Raw genomic sequence first — 17,867 nt, 5'->3', positions numbered from 1 at the left:
GTGTGTGTACTTAACCATGGCAAACACAGCATGAAGACAGAGGGACACTTTCACTCAGACAAACAGCCTGGAACTCAACGGCCTTATGAGCAATAAACTATTTAAAAAATCTATACACACACACACAACCTCATTTTATGTCCTAACCGTCACACACCGAGGTGTTCCCTTATGCTGTGGTTTCTTTTATAACTTCAGCACAGGCTGGGGAGAAGAACTGCACAGAAGCAGATGAATTCCTCTGTCATCTACATCTCTCACGCCTTCGTTCTCTCTCACACGTACACACACAAGTACACACACAAGTACACACACACATGCTTGCACATTATTCTGCAAGATGTAGATTTCCTGAGTAGGTTGAAAACTGATAAACTGATAGCGGTTTGAGTTTTTCTTAGTGATGAAATGTCACAGTCACTTTAAACAGCACATTGTAAAGAAACCTACAGCCTCTTCCACACACACACACACACACACACACACACACACACACACACAGCTTCCTCTGTTTGTATATCCTGAGGCAATCTCATTTTTCCGATTTGCCCTGTAAAGTGTTGTATTAGTCATGTGCCTGTAAACAAATTAGTGTATTATTATGTAAACACACATTTTGCATGTTATTGTGTGTAACGTATACACCACCTCTGCAGTCATCACCTGACGTAGACTGCTTTCATCCATTTCACAAATTGCACAAAAAAAGCGACTTCGAGAAATGTTCAGATCTCTTCTAAAACCCTTATTCCACACGCTCCGACCTACCTAGTCCTGGTGTACCTGGTTTGAGGATTTCACAACCTGCTGATCTCCTGGGATTTTCACATGTAACAGCACAGAACGGTTCAAAAGCAAAAACCCGAACACATCCTGTGAGCGGCATTTCGGCGGCCAGAAGCGCCTTGTTGATGAGAAACAAGTTATTCACATTAACTCAAATAACCACTCTTTATATCCACAGTGAGCAGAAAAGCATCTCACAACACTTTAATCTTGAGGCTGATGGGTTACAACAGCAGAAGACCACACCGGGTTCCACCCCCGTCAACCGGGAACAGGAACCTGAGGCTAGCTTTGCATAGTGTGACTATGCTTTCAGAGCCTTCACCCAGTAAAAAAAAAACATGCACCAGAACTAATGATGTAGATTTCCACAGTACGAACAGACCAAAACGCAATTAAAAAATTAATCAGAAAATTCCAGGCAGGTCAAAAAAACCCAAAATATCCATCCTGTTTTACAAGAACACATCAAGCTGACTATAGACGTAATAAAGAGTTGAAACATTTCATTTTATGAGAGGCTTAGATCTCATGTAATGAATCTCATCTGGGACAGAAGGCAGTAAAATAAAGCTGAAGTATTCCTGTTTCAGAGACGGGAGAAGAAATCTGACCTTTCTCTGTCTGCGCCTTTTCTCTTTGTAGGTCAAAATCAATTAGGAGCAGCAGCAGTAATGCTGTCGAAGGAGAGCCGACTATAAAAGGTGGGGCGGTCTGGGAAAACCCGTCGATATTGCTGTGGCTGAATTCTGGAAAATGGCCAAAAATAATGAAAAAACGGGTATTTATTTAAATAACATACTTTGGCATTGCTACTTTAAGAAAACAGATATTTTACCTAAAATAACATGGAAATGTTTTTATTTAGGCCACTTTCTAAACTCAACATGGTGTCTGCCAGGTACACAGCTAGTTTTGCTATGCTCAGGCGTTAGGCAGCGAGCAACAAAGTGACAGAGGACTGTTCATTTTCTACATATGCACACAATACGAAGACACCATTACACAATACAGCAGCAAGAGACTGAGCAGCATGCATCGATTGGCTCAAAAGATTCCTCGATTGGCTCAAATGATTCCTCGATAGGATCAAATTATTCCTCAATTGGATCAAATGATTCCTCGAATGGCTCAAATGATATTTCATCAATTGGCTCAAATGATTCCTCGATAGGATCAAATGATTCCTTGATTGGCTCAAATGATCCCTCAAATGGCTCAAATTATTCCTCGAGAGGATCAAATGATTCCTCGATTGGCTCAAATGATTCCTCGATAGGATCAAATGATTCCTCGATTGGCTCAAATTATTCATCGAATGGCCCAAACGATTCCTCGATAGGATCAAATGATTCCTCGATTGGCTCAAATGATGATTCCTCAATTGGCTCAAAAGATTCCTCGACTGGATCAAATGATTCCTCATTTGGCTCAAACGATTCTTCAATTGGCTCAAATGATGATTCCTCGATTGGCGCAAATAATTCCTCGTTTGGCTCAAATGATTCCTCAAGTGGCTCAAATGATTCCTCAATTGGCTCAAATGATTCCTCGATTGGCTCAAAAGATTTCTCGTTTGGCTCAAATAATTCTTTGACTGGCTCAAAAGATTCCTCGGACTAAGCTTGTGGCACTTGTGGTACAACATTTTTTCCAGTTCTCTCTCTCTCAGCTTTATTTCTCAAATTTTTACTTTATTAAAATCTTAGAAAACATTTTTAAAAAATTTTAATTAACTGTAGCAAATCATGTGCTGTAGGTTGCACACCCTTTCTCAACGGAAACTAAAACCACTGAATAGACGGTACACGCCCAGAGACCAACTACAAGCAGCATGAGCAACATGTCGCTCATTAGTGTGAACATGTCTAAAGATGTAATGGTGTCATAAAACCTCGCTAGCTAAGTGTGCTTCTCTCACGACTTCATCGTGCTCTTGTTACACTCCAAGTTACACTCCATAGTGAAATAGACCTTAACGCAATCAATTCCGTTTGTAATGAGAGCGGCTGCCAAAATGTTTGTGGCGCATCTGAACCGTCACATCATCCGACAAAAATGTTGAAATTAAAATAATTGGAATAAAAAGACGTTAATAACAAGCAGAAATGAATGGACAGGACAGAACTGAGCTCAGGTGATGAGACAGACACTGATGTGGACGATGCTAATGATCATTTAAACTGCTAGAACAGGTTATTTGTGGTTACAGGAAAGCCCGTAGTTTCAATTACATAAATAGCAGAAAATGACTGAACGGGTTTCCATAAAACCACTAAACAAACAATACACTAAATAAGTTCAAGCCTACAAAGGAGCACTTTTACTGGAACGATGCAACACACTGTCCGCGTTCCCTCGATGAGAACTTAATGATCGGCTATTCGTCAATTAGTTAAGCTATTGATTTTAGATTGAATCAGCTGGCTTTCAAGCCTCTTCCTAAAGGTTTTCAATTATGATTTAATGCTTCATCAATATTTTATCTGCAACGCGGAAGGCAGGAAAATAGAAACGGTGGCTAACGCTGTAGTGCAGTAAAAGCCTCCGACTGAGAGAGATGTTCAACTGCTTATCTAAAACCACACACACGCTTCCATTTATGAGTATATGTAAAAATTCTCACTCATAAAAAATGAGCCTCATTCTCCACTAATAAAGATTTAATACTGGGTGCACACACACACACACACACACACACACTTCTCCCTCTTCCACTCACAGTACGGCCACTGTGTGCTTTGTGCATGTCCAGCTGCATGGAGCTGATAGCAGCTATGAAGAAGCTGGTGATAAGCCAGGATGACAAAAGACAGACATGTGAGCTCACACACACACACACACACACACACACACACACACACACAGCCATCTATAATATTTCACTTAACTGTGCTAAAGTTGATAAACTGTCTTACACCATGTGCGAATGTGTGTGTGTGTGTGTGTGTGTGTGCACATGCGTGCGCGCTTCCTTACGAACGCATGTCGTCTCATGTCCATCATGTCGTGTCTTTTCTTAACAGAATTATGAACGTCAGAAACAGCCGTTAGAACCTTTCCTAACCTTTAACATGGGTGCAAAGCTCTTCTCCTAGTCCAGGATAACAGCATACCAGTGCTATCTCCCCAAGCGGAAACCTAACCAGAGCACAGGATGTGATGTCACAGAGCTCAGTAGTAAACAACTGGCCGGATCCTTCTGAAGAATGGATTTGGATCAAATCTCAAAAGACCATCCAAAACACGACCAAACAAAAACAAAAAGCAAGCACATATACACCACCCTACTATCATGAGTTCTCCACCTTGGGGTCGCCTGAGATATTTTTACCAAACAGTGTGTCTATACATAGGTCTATGTATATTATGTAGGTTTATGTCATATTTCATTAGAATTAATAGTGTCTGATTATTTGGAGCAATTTAGAGCTGGTTTTACACTGTGTCATGTTAATCAGACCCTAAGCAGGTTATTTAAAACAATAATAAGCATATTTTTACACTGTGCACTTGTGGTTTCTTGCAAAAAAAAAAAAAACACTACAAAATACAATCTTCATGCTAAACAGCCTACTACAGCAGTGAGCGCTCTGGCATCGGTTCAAATCTCAATGGATGTCTCAATGTGTTTGGAATATTTACAGCTGTTCGCACTAGACCGGCGGAAGAATTAAATATCCCCATGCTGCGATGCTTTTGCTATGGAGACGTTACGCTAAATGTAATACGTGAAACATTCTATACTCACTAGCACTTATTTACGGGAGCAGAGTTCAGTGCACTTGTGTTCCTCAAATCAAAGCGAACTCGGTGGGAGGAAAAGCTCAGATAAGATGTTTTCCTGACAGCAGCGTGACGCACAAGCCCAGTCATCTCAGCAGACACACGTGCAGTTGTGGGCTCTTATACGCACAAACGTGATTCATAAAAGCATCGTTAAAGGCGTAAATAGGCAGAACCTAAGTGCGAAATATTATGTGACATATGATACATGTTTGAGGTTTTTTGAAGATCAAGTCTTTAATTAGTTTAATCTTAAAATAGGAACGTTACCTGGCATTCTGTGGACTGTGCACTTATTTACAGTAATGCACTGTGAATTTTTTCAAATAGTACGACTGTGATTTCGGCTAATTCCTAGGTCTTATTGGGAGTTATATGGGGTCACTGGTCAAAATGTCGAGAACCCCGGTCCGACGTTCAAACTAGCTAGTGACAAGTTATCATTCGCGGCCCTGAAGCTCATCTGTCGTAGGCGTGTAGCTATTGGTATCACTTGTGGTCGTGCACTGGCCAGCATTTTTTCCCAATGAGATATGAAATTGCAGTAGCTGTCTAAAGCTTCTAAAGCTGAGTAGTTAAACACAAATCAAATAACCTCCACTACTTCCTTCCAAGCTTCCTTTTTCTTCAAATGTCTGTTTTTTTCCTTCATAAAATGTCTCACATTTAATGAGAGCTTACACGATTTCCCTTCCATTTTTACACCATCAGCAGTTGATGGGAAATAACTGCAGGTAGGAAGTAAAGTTGTGGGGAACTGAAGAAACTTCGAAACGCGATGAATCTCAATTTAAATACTGTCACGTTGTAGCTGAAACCTGTAGCTAAATCCTCATCACACACGTTCATAGAAATATAGGGTTCAGTCTTTGTTTAGCTGGAACTTGTGAATAAAATCAGATTTTCACATGTGGGGTGGCATAGTGGTTCGCCAATTTGCCTTGCATCTCCAGGGTTGGGGGTTCGAGCCCCGCCTCTGCCCTGTGTGCGTGGAGTTTGCATGTTCTCCCCGTGCTTTGGGGGTTTCCTCCGGGTACTCTGGTTTCCACCCCCAATCCAAAGACATTGTTGTAGACTGATCGGCATCTCTAAATTGTCCGTAGTGTGTGAATGGGTGTGCGCGATTGTGTCCTGCGACGGATCGGCACCCCGTCCAGGGTGTCCCTCACCTCGTGCCCCGAGTCCCCAGGGATAGGCTCCAGGCTCCCTGCGACCCTGTGTAGGATAAGCGGTACAGCAAATGGCTGGATGGATTTTTCACATTTGTTGGGATCATTTGAAACTGTCTACTGTCGTCTATTTTGTTATTCCCTTCAGCAGTCTAGCATTTCTCTTCCCCGGTTCCTGTGCTTCCTTCTTCGTTCCTGCTCTTCCTCTCAGACATTCCTACAACATGTGTAGCGGCATCTTTATTGGGTTTGTCTAAAAAAAAGTGCAGAGTCACTATCTATTTCACATTGACTCAAAGCTCTTAGCTAATTGACTGCTCACTAAAAATGGACTAACCCCTTTATCTTGTGGCCCAAGGCTCCTGAGCAGAGTGACAGAAAAGTGTTCGCTCTATTGTCAGGAGATCAAAAGTTTGGAAACGTAACGATGCCACAGACCTTCGTGAAGACTGCTTAATTAGGCGTGCTCACTGGGAAGGAGTGATGATGTTACTCTCTCCCCTGTCTATTGCTAGCCAATCAGGGGCATGTGTGAGCTCAGGGGCAGTGGTGGATCAGTGGGCTTACAGTTTGGAAGGTGGTAGACCAGCAAGCTGCCTCTGTTGGGTCTTTGAGCAGGAGCCTTACCCCATAACTGCTCAGTTGTATCCTGCCTCAGTTGTGAGGTAAACGCATTTGCAGTTAGCACCCTCCTCCGAGTGTGTTAAAGGCTTGGGGGTTCGATTCCTGCCTCCGCCCTGTGTTCACAGCATGCATGTTCTCTCCGCACTTCAGGGGTTTCAACCAGGTACTCCGGTTTCCTTCCTCGGTCCAAAGATGTGTGTTGTAGGCTGACTGCCATCTCTAAGTTGCTCTAGGCTCCCCGTGACCCTGTGTAGTATCAGTGGTACAGAAAACGGATGGATGGATGGATGGAAGTGGCAGCATGGTGCTGCGGAGATTTGACCTCACAATCTTCTCTTCAAAGCCTTAACCACTGAGCCAGCACATCCTCGTGTATTTCAGAAGAACATCGATGGACGCAGCTGATTGCTCTCGTGTGACAGGAGGATGGGAATTGGGAATGGCTAAAATTGGGAGGAAAATGGTACAACAACAACTATATGTTGTTTTTTTGTTTTGTCTTTTTTAAAATGCAGCAGGACCACGAGGACGAGGCAGATCTGTAGTGATCTGAGCAAAGCAGTGACTCGTGCCGGAGTCTCTCTAACTGCTGGGCTCCACGCTCATCAGCCTTCGCAAACTCTCTGCACACTGCATGTACACAAATCTAACTTAATCCTACAGGCCTGAGCGAGAAATACACGGACTGATTGAGTGGTGGACACGGCGGAGAGATGATGGAGGGATGAGGAAAGGGATTGGACAGACATTTTCTGCACTGATCTGCCCCACTCTGGTAAATCCCCTGCTGGATCTCCCTGCTTGTGCACAAGAGACGCGATACACTTTCTTTTATCCATAGAAATGCATCTTTCCTTTTAGAACTCAAAACTGAACTTGTTTTCCTCTCTCCAAAAGAATAAGTGGAAATGAGTGAGTGAGTGAGTAAGTAGATAACAATGCAGTTGCATTCCTGACTTCAGAGGTTTTTCGGTTTGTTTTTTTAAATCCTGTGGCTGTAATAGAGTCACGGTGTTAATTTCACTTTCATTATTACCAAAACTGCACACATGGGCCCCGTCAAATCATTTCCTTTCACTTGAGTGCTGCATTCAAAGGTCTACTAAGTCAGACAATTTAAACAGGATGTTGTCTGTGACATGTTCAAATCTGTGCGGTTTAAAGCAGAAGAGCACGCAGGCTTTATGTTGTTTCATCCAGAGTTTCAGAATTCTAGTCCTGGCATGCAAAATCACAGCATGACTGTGTGCTTTCCCTGTTTCAACGCATTGTAGCACAGCCCAGAAGGCCTTGAATCTGGCCTGACATGTTAAACAAAGCAGGGAAAAGGCATAAATGAACAGAGCTTGGGACTGGGCCGGAATCTGGACAGTAATCACACATGATCTCACGGATCTACCAGCGTGACTCTGCTCTCCGACTGTGATGGAGGGTAAAGACCTCTGAGAGCGTCGAGAGCATTTCTGGGCTGTGTTTAGGTTCCTGAGATTAACACTAATCTATTCACAAGACGTAAAGGATCCAGGTTTGAACCTTCCGGAAGCGTTATTTAAGCTGCGGCTTTACGTCTGACCGCTACAAAAGAGCTGAAACTGGAGACTCCTTCCCCCAAAAAAACACTAAATAAATAAACAAACATCACCTCACGAAGTAAGAAATGATAACATAATAGAACGAGCGCACTCATATAAACCTGTGATTTGTCTAATGACAGAGCTTCTGTTATGGCAAACTGTGGTATAAAAAATGATTAAAGACCGGACACGTGGTGTAAAATGAACGTTTAGGCGCATGCACAACTTTATGGAAAAAAAAAAAAGTACTGGGACTGGAATTGTTTCTGAAGCATCTCTTTCTGAAGTTTCTCTCACAGGGGGAAAAAAATTCACTTTCATTTTACAAAAGACACAAGAGGAGAAAAAAAAAGCTGTGTGTAACGCTGTAGCAAAATGATATATGATGAGCGCATGATGAAATACGTGTCAGAAAAACTCCTGCAATACTCGTACAACAAAATAAAAACCAAAGAAAACCATCTCCCTCAACATAAAGCCTGTCAGGATAACTACTTTTGCTGGACGATATCTTGTCTCAGAAATAATTCTGATAAACGATATTACTGTCGTTTTAAAACCACTCGATGCTACTGATATAATGATAATATAATAGCATAATAATGCAGTGTACACCCTTTCAAAGAGCAATGAACTTTTCATTCTTAAGAACATTCAGACATTAGAAGTGGAATCTCGAAAAAAAATAAAAAGATCCTAAATAAATAAAACCACAAAACCAAAACAATAAATAAAATCGACTGTAATGCAATATTGTGAATACTTAATGCTTTGGGTATTCGTTGTCTGTTTTCAGTGCGTTGTTACGGAAACAGCGTATTCACGGCGTGACTTAGCGTTCTACCTAGTGCCTAGCGCCTTACTTCAGTTCGAGTTCACTCGTGCATTCGTGTTATTTTGTGCAGAAGCAGGATGTAATATTAGGTTTATGCTGTGTATGTGTCTGATTAATCATATGTCTAATCTCATACAGGATGCGTTTGAGTGAGTTAATTAACCCGTTAGTAAAGCGCTTCAGTTTACCGCTGTTCATTCACTGCACGCAGCTTAAGACGCTCAATTCCCGACATTATTGACTACGACTGGATTATTTGAAACACGTGAACCGTTCTTCCTAGATTAACGGTGCTTTCTTCAACAAAAACATTGTTAATATTTGCATGTCAATGTACTGCGTCAATTTTTTTCAACAGTACGCTTTAATTCAAATCGGTGCTAGTGCTTGCTGCACGTCTTACATTCGAATGCGCAGTTTTTGCGTTCAAATGTGCATTTTTATCGACGGATATTCGAGGTTTGAATTTGAATTGGACAGCCTTGGAGCAGACGAGAGTAAAGAAGCAGAGCGAACGGCTAAAATGTTGGTGACGTTCATTCTTATGTAAACAAACGCATGTAAACACAACGGGTAATATCGAGGTCAGCAAAAAAAACTGATCGCAGTCATGTCCATATACCGTACGGTAAGTCGAGTTAATTATTACAAAGACAAAAGTATGGAATCAGGAAACAACTGGAATTGATTCGTTTGGGTAAAAATCTTGGAACAAGTCGAACATCAAACTCCTTGGAACAGAGTTTCTTAAAAATCAAACATCCCTCAATCTCACAACGTACGATTCATTTGTTTTCAAATACACAAAGCGCTTTACACTGTTTCTCATTCACCGCTTCACACACACACACACACACACATACACACACACACACACACACACACACACACACACACCAATGCAAGGCTCTAGCCTGCCATCGGGAGCAACCTGGGGTTCAGTGTCTTGCCCAAGAATGTGGATAACCCGTTCTACCACCGGAGCCAAAGCTGCCCAGCTTTTTCTTCTGGAATAATTTACACTAGTTACTCAAGGTTCTTTAAGATAACTGAATAATAAGCTAGGATTTGAAGTGATTAAGTAATAATAAAAATAAAATAAAAAACGGAAATTGTAAAAGTAATAATCACAAACCGATGAGGGTGAATTTGTGAAATAGGGCTGGGGGATAAGACAAAAATATCATAACGTGATACTCGAAGAAATGTCTATGATACACAAAACGCATCACAATATATAGGTTCACTAACAAGTTCCCAGCATGCAGCAGTGCCACATAAAATAGGGTTCAATATTTTATTTAATGTCTACAAAAAGTCGTTCATTTTGCTCAAATTTTTTAAAATAACATTTTATTTTCTAAAAAAAAAAAAAAAAGTTTTAAAACATTAGTTATAGTTTTAGAAACTTTTTATAAAAAGTTATAGTTTTTAAAAACTATAATCGCTAAATATTATTTACATCTATTTTAAAAAATTAACGTAAAAGTATAATTACATAATTAACATCAAATCAGCTGCTTCCAGTTCATAATTATTAATAAATAAATTTATAAATTTAAAAAATGTATTTCCAAGAATATATATTTTTTTTTTTTACAGATTTATTATATCATTCTGTCTGTCTAATAAGAATGCCGTACCAAGACTGACTGTCCTTTGAGGAAACGAACTTTCTCAGAGAATTAATACCCGACATGATGTGGAAGCTGAACGTAAACACTTTCATTCAGAAGATGAAACGTCCTGGAGAGAACCAGGTGGTGCGACGAAACGTGTTAATGCTGCAGGAATAATGCTGTGACATGGACGCTATAAACAAATTCATCACCCCACAAGCTCAAAATCTTTTCCTGAAGATCGCTTTACAAGTCTAATCTATTTACAACCTGTTTTACCTCACCACAAACACATTCGACCGTGTCCTCCATTCTATACAAAAAGGAAAAGGAGCAAAGTGTGAAAATGACCTCCGAGGACAAGGCTAAACAGCTCTAAAGGCTAATAATAAAGAATATGAGCATGTATTTACACACTCGCAGCAGTTCTGTTTCAAAATCAAACTGTACACCACAAACACAGAGACACACAAAACCTGAAAGCCCAGCTCTGTTGCTCTGAACTTTTCTGCACCAGTTACTGCAGAGACACTTCACTTCAGTAATCACGTGAGAGCGTGCACATGCTGCACTTTATTCTAACCTACATGTACACCTTTAACAGAAAACACACACCTACCCTCACGCTCGTACTGAAACAATAGCGATTATTATTATTACTATTATTATTATAAGTGCACCTATTATGGTTTTTCAGATATTACCTTTCATGTAGCCTGTTATAGAGCTGTTTGTGAATGTGAATACATCTGCAAAGTTTCACAAATCTAAGCGCAGGACAGACAGAGTTATTGACTCCCAAAAGAAGGAACCGATTCTGAACAGCTGAAACGAGTCGTTAGTGATTCCAGACTTACTTCCTGTACAAACTTACTTAGGTTTATAACAAAAAGCCCCACCTCTGGTCTTCATCGGTTGCTCGCTGACAGCAGTAGACCAATCACAACAGACTGGGACATCTGACCAATCAGAGCAGAGTATGCTCTCTGAAAGGAGGAGTTTAGAGTGAATCATTTAGAACAGATCATATAACGAGTCGTTTGTGACACTGGGGGAAAAAAGGTGATGCTGCAGTTTAAATTATGAGCACATTAAAGTGTTTTTTGACCTTGGATGCATGTAAATCTATTGTATGAGACCTTTAAAACAAAATTAGGCACGTTTCAAAACCATAATAGGTGCACTTTAATATTTTGCATCTAACTTATGCTTATGCAGCCTGGTTTGATGCAAAAACCGACACAACCACTAATCATCAGGCTGCACGCTAAACTGCAAACACACTTGAGGGAATCACGTCTAAACAACAAGAGAAGCAAGCTGCGGACAGAAGGCGAGTAGAGAAAGAGAGAGGCCTGAGAGTGACGGTGGATCATCTCCGCTCTGTATGACATTGTTCCAGAGAAAGGATGCACCGTTACAGGGTCGGATATCTAAAGCATGACGAAACACAGTTAAGCCGAAAAGGCAATACAGGATTGTATCCTGTACAGAGAAACAGCGGAGAGGCTGAAAATCAGGCCGAGAATGATTGAGATGTGTGAGATTGCATGTCGACCTTGCCGTTGTCCTGGTTACAGACACTCAGTTGCGTGGTTCTTTATAATAATTTTTTTTTAAAAAAAAGGTCTTCAACACAAGAGACTGTCAAAGTCCATGTAGGTCTAAATGTGAGATGGGATACGGACTCGAATATGATTTGCTGATTTAAAATTTAGCCATAACATAATTAGGCTCGTAAGCTAATTAGACCAACAGAGGCACCATCAAGCTAGCTAACATACAGCCAATTAAATATTATATTGCGTAAACCAGAGGCCATGTTTGTTTAAAAAAGTCAGCTAATGTATGTATGTGTATATATATATATATATATATATATATATATATAGTGCCAGGTAACTTATAACTGTTGGGGGCGGGACTCTTCAGATTCTAGAGCGCATTTGATTGGACAGAAAATCTGATGTGAAGCTGAAGTGCGGAACGATGTCATCTAAATTGGTGATCTGTATTGGTGGTAGAGAGAGACTGTAAATTTAGAACAAAATATATATGTTCTAAGTGCGAATTTTATCATTGTTTTGGAGCACACTAGCTTCTAGATAGCCTTAAGGCTAATACAGGTCATCTCAAAAAATCTGAATATAGTGGAAAAGTTCATTTTTTCCATAATTTAATTCAAAAAGTGGAACTTTTATAGATTCTGGATTCATTACACATAAAGTGAAATATTTCAAGCCGTTTTTTGTTTTAATGATTACGGCTTACAGCTCATGGAAATCAAAAATCCAGTATCTCAAAATATTAGAATAAAGAATTTATAATACAGAAATGTTACATAATAATAATGCATTTTGCAGAATGTAGAATAATGCAAAAAAAAAATTGTAAGCCAATTAAAAGACAGCGTGTGCAAATTTTTGAAAGATTACATTTCGAGACCTCATCAAAAATGGTGCCGCTTCCTGCCAAAAGTCGACACGTCAGGTGCCAAAAGCTTAGTCAGCAAAGAGATTAGCATCCCTGGCCCATTTTATCTTCAGTTTGAAATGCTTCAAAGGATAATGAGCAGGAAATTATTTAAGCCAAAATCTGTGGTGATTTCACCATTTCACAGCTACAGAAGCATGTAAGCCACCAGCTAGCTGAGTGAGCTTGAATAACTAGCTCAGACCTTGTAGACAATTACTCAGGTCGACTTATTTACTCTTACCTCAGTACATTTCCTGATAACTAAGTAAGTGCTTACTACAGCAATAATACTTTGGTCTATGAGACCCACATCTGACTGTGTGCATGAAAGTAAAGACCACAAAACCACCTGCTCTCGAGATTTGGTCGTCCTGATGTACACATCTAACTAGCACGCTACAACAGTGCTGCTCTCTGCATCTTTCCAGATGTGGCTTTTCTTTAACTCACAATATTCTGAACTGGGTTATTGGAATACCTGTGCACACCTCTAGTTCAGATATAATACATTAGTAACACAAACACACACAAAAAAAAACATTTTAAACATGAGCACCTTATTGCCCCAAACAATCATCACCAGTCACACATGTGGAGAAACTGGTTATTTACACAGCTATATTATATTATTCTAGCTATTACGATTGGGCAGCAATTGGATTGTCTGGATGTGTGGATTGGGAAAATATTACAATTGACTGCCCATTAGCATATAAATTGAGAACCAGTGCTCCATTTGTCAAGTCTACAATCATGGATTAAGAGGATAAATCTAGGTCAGCTTACAGTAGGGGGTAGAAACTGTACACAATTTTAGCACAGGCTAAGAGTCAAATTAATAAAAAGCAGCACCGGACTGATCACAGTTTTGGCACTCAAACAACAATTTTATCAGTGGATACGATTATAAACTGATAACACAAAATTGAACAAGGCTTTTAGTGAAATGGAACATTTGTAAAAGTGGGAAGTCCCCAAACCCCAACCTCCAAGTGCATTATCTCCGTATAACACCAAGGTCTGGAGTGTGTTATTCTGCTTATACGACAGCGACTTGCCAAACGTCACGCATTTTAACGGTTTATAGACAGATTTAAAGTCCAAGAGACACTCACCCTCACCATCACAACGAGAAATGGAAAAGCAGAAACTCCTCTGTCCTGAAGCCCTTCCTGAGTTGGGAAACTTTGACTATTGCAAAGCACTTACGACCGAGACTCCTTCCAGAAACGTTAAACCAATGTCTCCTAAAAAACGTCACCACATCAACTTTTATACATTTTTCTTTGTTAAACAATACGTTTACAAAGCTGTTTATTATTACTCTTAGATTATATGGCGCTTCTGTGGTACAAGTCCCTGTGTATGAGCTGTTACTATAGAAACTGTAACATATTAGAATGAGCGTGTTAATGTTAACCTGTCGGTACTACTACACATCTTCTGACCAATCAGATTTGAGCATTCAGCTGCGCTGTTGTACAAATATAAAACGCTCTTTAAAGTTTCATCACCGATCACCAATGATGACATCCAACTGAGCGGAAATTACAAATAAACAATTACCCGTGTGTTTCGTCCATCAAAGCTAATAAGTCTCTAGAACCTTAAATGATATGATTTTATCAGCCAGTAGTAACCTGTCTTCATGACTGTGGTGCTAGTACGATATAAGCCTATTGTATAGATACACGTTTATATGATTATTGATACTATTATTTCTACATTGATATAAGACTATTATTTTATACTTCCAGTATAATACAGTTGTTTAACTGATAGCTACTCACTGTTGTTATGGTAACGTAGCTAACACACTTTTGAGATGTTGCCCAGGTATTCAGGCGTTCATAACACGCGACTGGTTACTCGAGTAGTTCTTTGAAAGACTCTTTTTAACCGTTACTTTTATATAATAACAGTCATTTTACTGTTAGGGTTGTTGGCTACTTTATACTCTGTCTCTGTTAGGTGGGAACCGTCTCAGGCCTTTCGCTCTTGTTGATTACAGAGACGCTAGGCAAATGCGGCCGTTCTGTTTTGGTTATGTATACAAAACAGGGCAGTTTGAGCTCTCTACTCCAAATAGTTGGCACATAAGCCTTCATCCTCCCAGACTGAATACTGTGCGATAGGAGAAGCATAACCTCCCTTCACTCTAACAGCTGTAGGGTGGTTTTTTTTTTGTAGTTTTTTGAGAACAATGAACTGATAAGAAGGCAAAAATGTGAGAATCACAAAAAAACAAATCACAACTTAAAAATCAGAACATTCTGACAACAGGACACATAATTTGGGAATAAAATCAAAGATCCTATAAGACAATAACTAAAATGATGGTGGTGTACAGTTGGTGCATTTGATACATTAACACATTAGCAGTAAAATGCAACTCTTTTTTCTTTCATATATATTAGAGATGCACTGATACTAAATTTCTCAGCCAATACCGATAGTTCTGCCTTTTATGCCTTCTTTCAAATGAATGATAATTAATTCTACAGTTTTGAAGGAAATGCAAATAAAAACTTTATTCTCTCCATTTCAACAAGTTTCACAGTAACTGATCTCATAAACATTAACACATTACTCAAATTAACATGAACACATGAACTAAATTCTGAAGATTAAAGTAAGATTTCTTAACTTATTGAATATTATTAATTCATATTATTGACTGAATTCTAAAAAAACCTCCTGTTAGTCTCACATTCACTCACCACAAACACAAGCATTTCTACTTCATCACTGAACATCAAACTGGTAATATAGAACTTTTTTTTGATGATATTAACTCATTAAAATTAACTGCATATGAACTATACTACTCTACAAATATATTTTTCTGTGCAATATATACTTTTTTTGTCAACTCATCTCCATTTAAATCTTTCAACAGTGTACTGGCCCTTTAAATCACTGCAGGAGCAGCGTGAGAGTGGGGGGGGTTTCGGGGAGATTAGACTCGACGCCGCTTCACTGCTGCAGTGTCCGGTGTAAAATTTTAGCGGTGCTGAGCTTGCCAAAGTGAGTGTTGACAAAAAAGTATATATTGCACAGAAAAATATATTTATTGAGTAGTATATTTCATATCCAGTGAATGTTAATATATAAAAAAGTTGATATTCAAAATGTTAATATGAATGAATAATATTCAATAAGTTAAGAAATCTTACTTTAACCTTCAGAATTTAGTTCATGTTTTAATGTTAATTTGAGTAATGTGTTTTCTGTTTATGAGACCAGTTACTGTGAAACAACTCGTTGAAATGGAGAGAATAAAGTATTTATTTGCATTTCTTTCAGAGTTGTAGGTTTAAAAGGACCACCAAACTATTGGTATCGGCCGAGATCACTCTGAATAATCAGTTATCGATATCGGCTGGGAAATTTAGTATCAGCGCATCTCTATTATGTGTGTGTATGTATATATATATATATATGTGTATATATATACACACATACACACACACACACATATATATATGCATATTTATATGTATATATATATATATATATATATATATATATATATATATATATATATACACATTATTTTTTTTTAAAAATGGGAACACCCAAAATTACACAGCATCAAAAATAAAGTGGGAGAGCGAGAACATGAAGGAGAGAAAGAGAAAGAAAACAAAATCAATCAGGATCGCAGCATGAGAAAACACTTCAGCATGACACCTACCCACACCACAGCAGTGTGTAAGACACATGAGCATCTGCCAACTCTACATGAGCTAAACACAAACACACTAAAAAACAGAGAGAAACTGAGAGACTTCTGAGAGGAGAACAAACTGTCAGCCAACATCGAGCGTGTATAAAAGGGAAAAAAACATAAGGAATTGTACAACAACATTGTCACACAGAGGCCCTGACCACATGCGGATATTTTCGAAAACACTATTTTTACCCCACAAAAATCCCAGTCCACAATCTGAAAACACTCACATTAATACACCAGCCTAGTGATAGTACTTCATAAACTGTTAGGTCAAAAGCCTCAAGAGTGACACTAAGTGCTGCGTATTGAGCGCTAGAGAAGCCGAAATGCAGAAAAATACCAACATGGTGAAAAGTTCTAAAACAAAAAAAACTGACAAAAACGAGGATTCATGTGTGTGGAAAGGCGATGAGATGGAGCTTACGGTTATGGCATAATAATAAAACATCCAAGCGAAATTAAATTACAAATATGGTATCAAATAAGAAATTACAGACCACAAACTAACAGCCGAGTAAGCAGCCGTGATAAACGCCCTGCTGTAGCACATTCATAACATACGCAAAAGAGCAAACAGTGTCTGTTTTCAAAAAACGTGTGTCCTTGCTGTACGCAGGAAATAAAATTTTCAACAAAAGTTCCTATTTCTGTGACTCAAAACACTGCACAAAGAAAATCTAGATTTTCAAAAACTGCCATACACATGTGGACAGGATCATAATTTCATTCACACATTTGAGAGGAACAGAATGAGAAATTTAGGCTGTGACACCGGTACACTTCAATGTCATACAATACCTTAAAATTCCAGATAATGTTGTATAGTGCAATTCAGGATAGTGCAGTATTGATTTACAACCTGAAAAACTCATGATAAACGATTTAATTACTCAGAAAATGGTTACCAGATGTGTAGTCGGGAACTGCTTGCTGGCAGTGGCAATTATGACAGTGGATTTTTAGGTGATTCAGCAGCAATGCGCAGTAAACATTAAAAAAATAAAATAACCTTACACTTATGATATAATCCTCTTACCATTCGACTGTACAATGTCCACATAGCCGACATTTTTCTCTGCTGGTCTGATGTTCAAACCCATTTGGGCGTTGACTGATGCAGGAGAAAAGCAGATACGCGTAAACATTTAATCACGTTCTAATTCTCTTCAACATTATCTGTAGCGTTTAGATTTGACACTTTGTTATAGGCATATTTATTCGTTCCAGGTCAAAATCTTTGTCTGACATTTTCTCTTTCTGATG

The 17,867-nt window shown here is 39.1% G+C and overlaps 1 protein-coding gene across 7 annotated transcripts in view; it reads right to left on the bottom strand.

Moving 5' to 3' along the window:
* galnt1 (UDP-N-acetyl-alpha-D-galactosamine:polypeptide N-acetylgalactosaminyltransferase 1) overlaps window positions 1–17,867 on the bottom strand; it is a 136,063-nt gene that overhangs the window by 99,529 nt on the left and 18,667 nt on the right. The window contains exon 1 of one of the 7 annotated variants that reach the window (XM_053612094.1): window positions 11,268–11,288. The exons of 3 other annotated variants lie outside the window; for them this stretch is intronic. The gene's annotated coding sequence lies outside the window, so the exon portion shown is untranslated. Of the gene's footprint in view, window positions 1–768; window positions 1,457–3,853; window positions 4,828–11,097; window positions 11,240–11,267; window positions 11,289–17,867 lie in introns of those variants that run through there. 3 more of the 7 variants (XM_053612101.1, XM_053612100.1, XM_053612099.1) reach the window with 3 other exon arrangements.

This window comes from Ictalurus furcatus, chromosome 23, assembly GCF_023375685.1.
Source record: "Ictalurus furcatus strain D&B chromosome 23, Billie_1.0, whole genome shotgun sequence".
Taxonomy (NCBI): Eukaryota; Metazoa; Chordata; class Actinopteri; order Siluriformes; family Ictaluridae; genus Ictalurus; species Ictalurus furcatus.
This window is presented reverse-complemented; position numbering and strand designations above follow the sequence as displayed.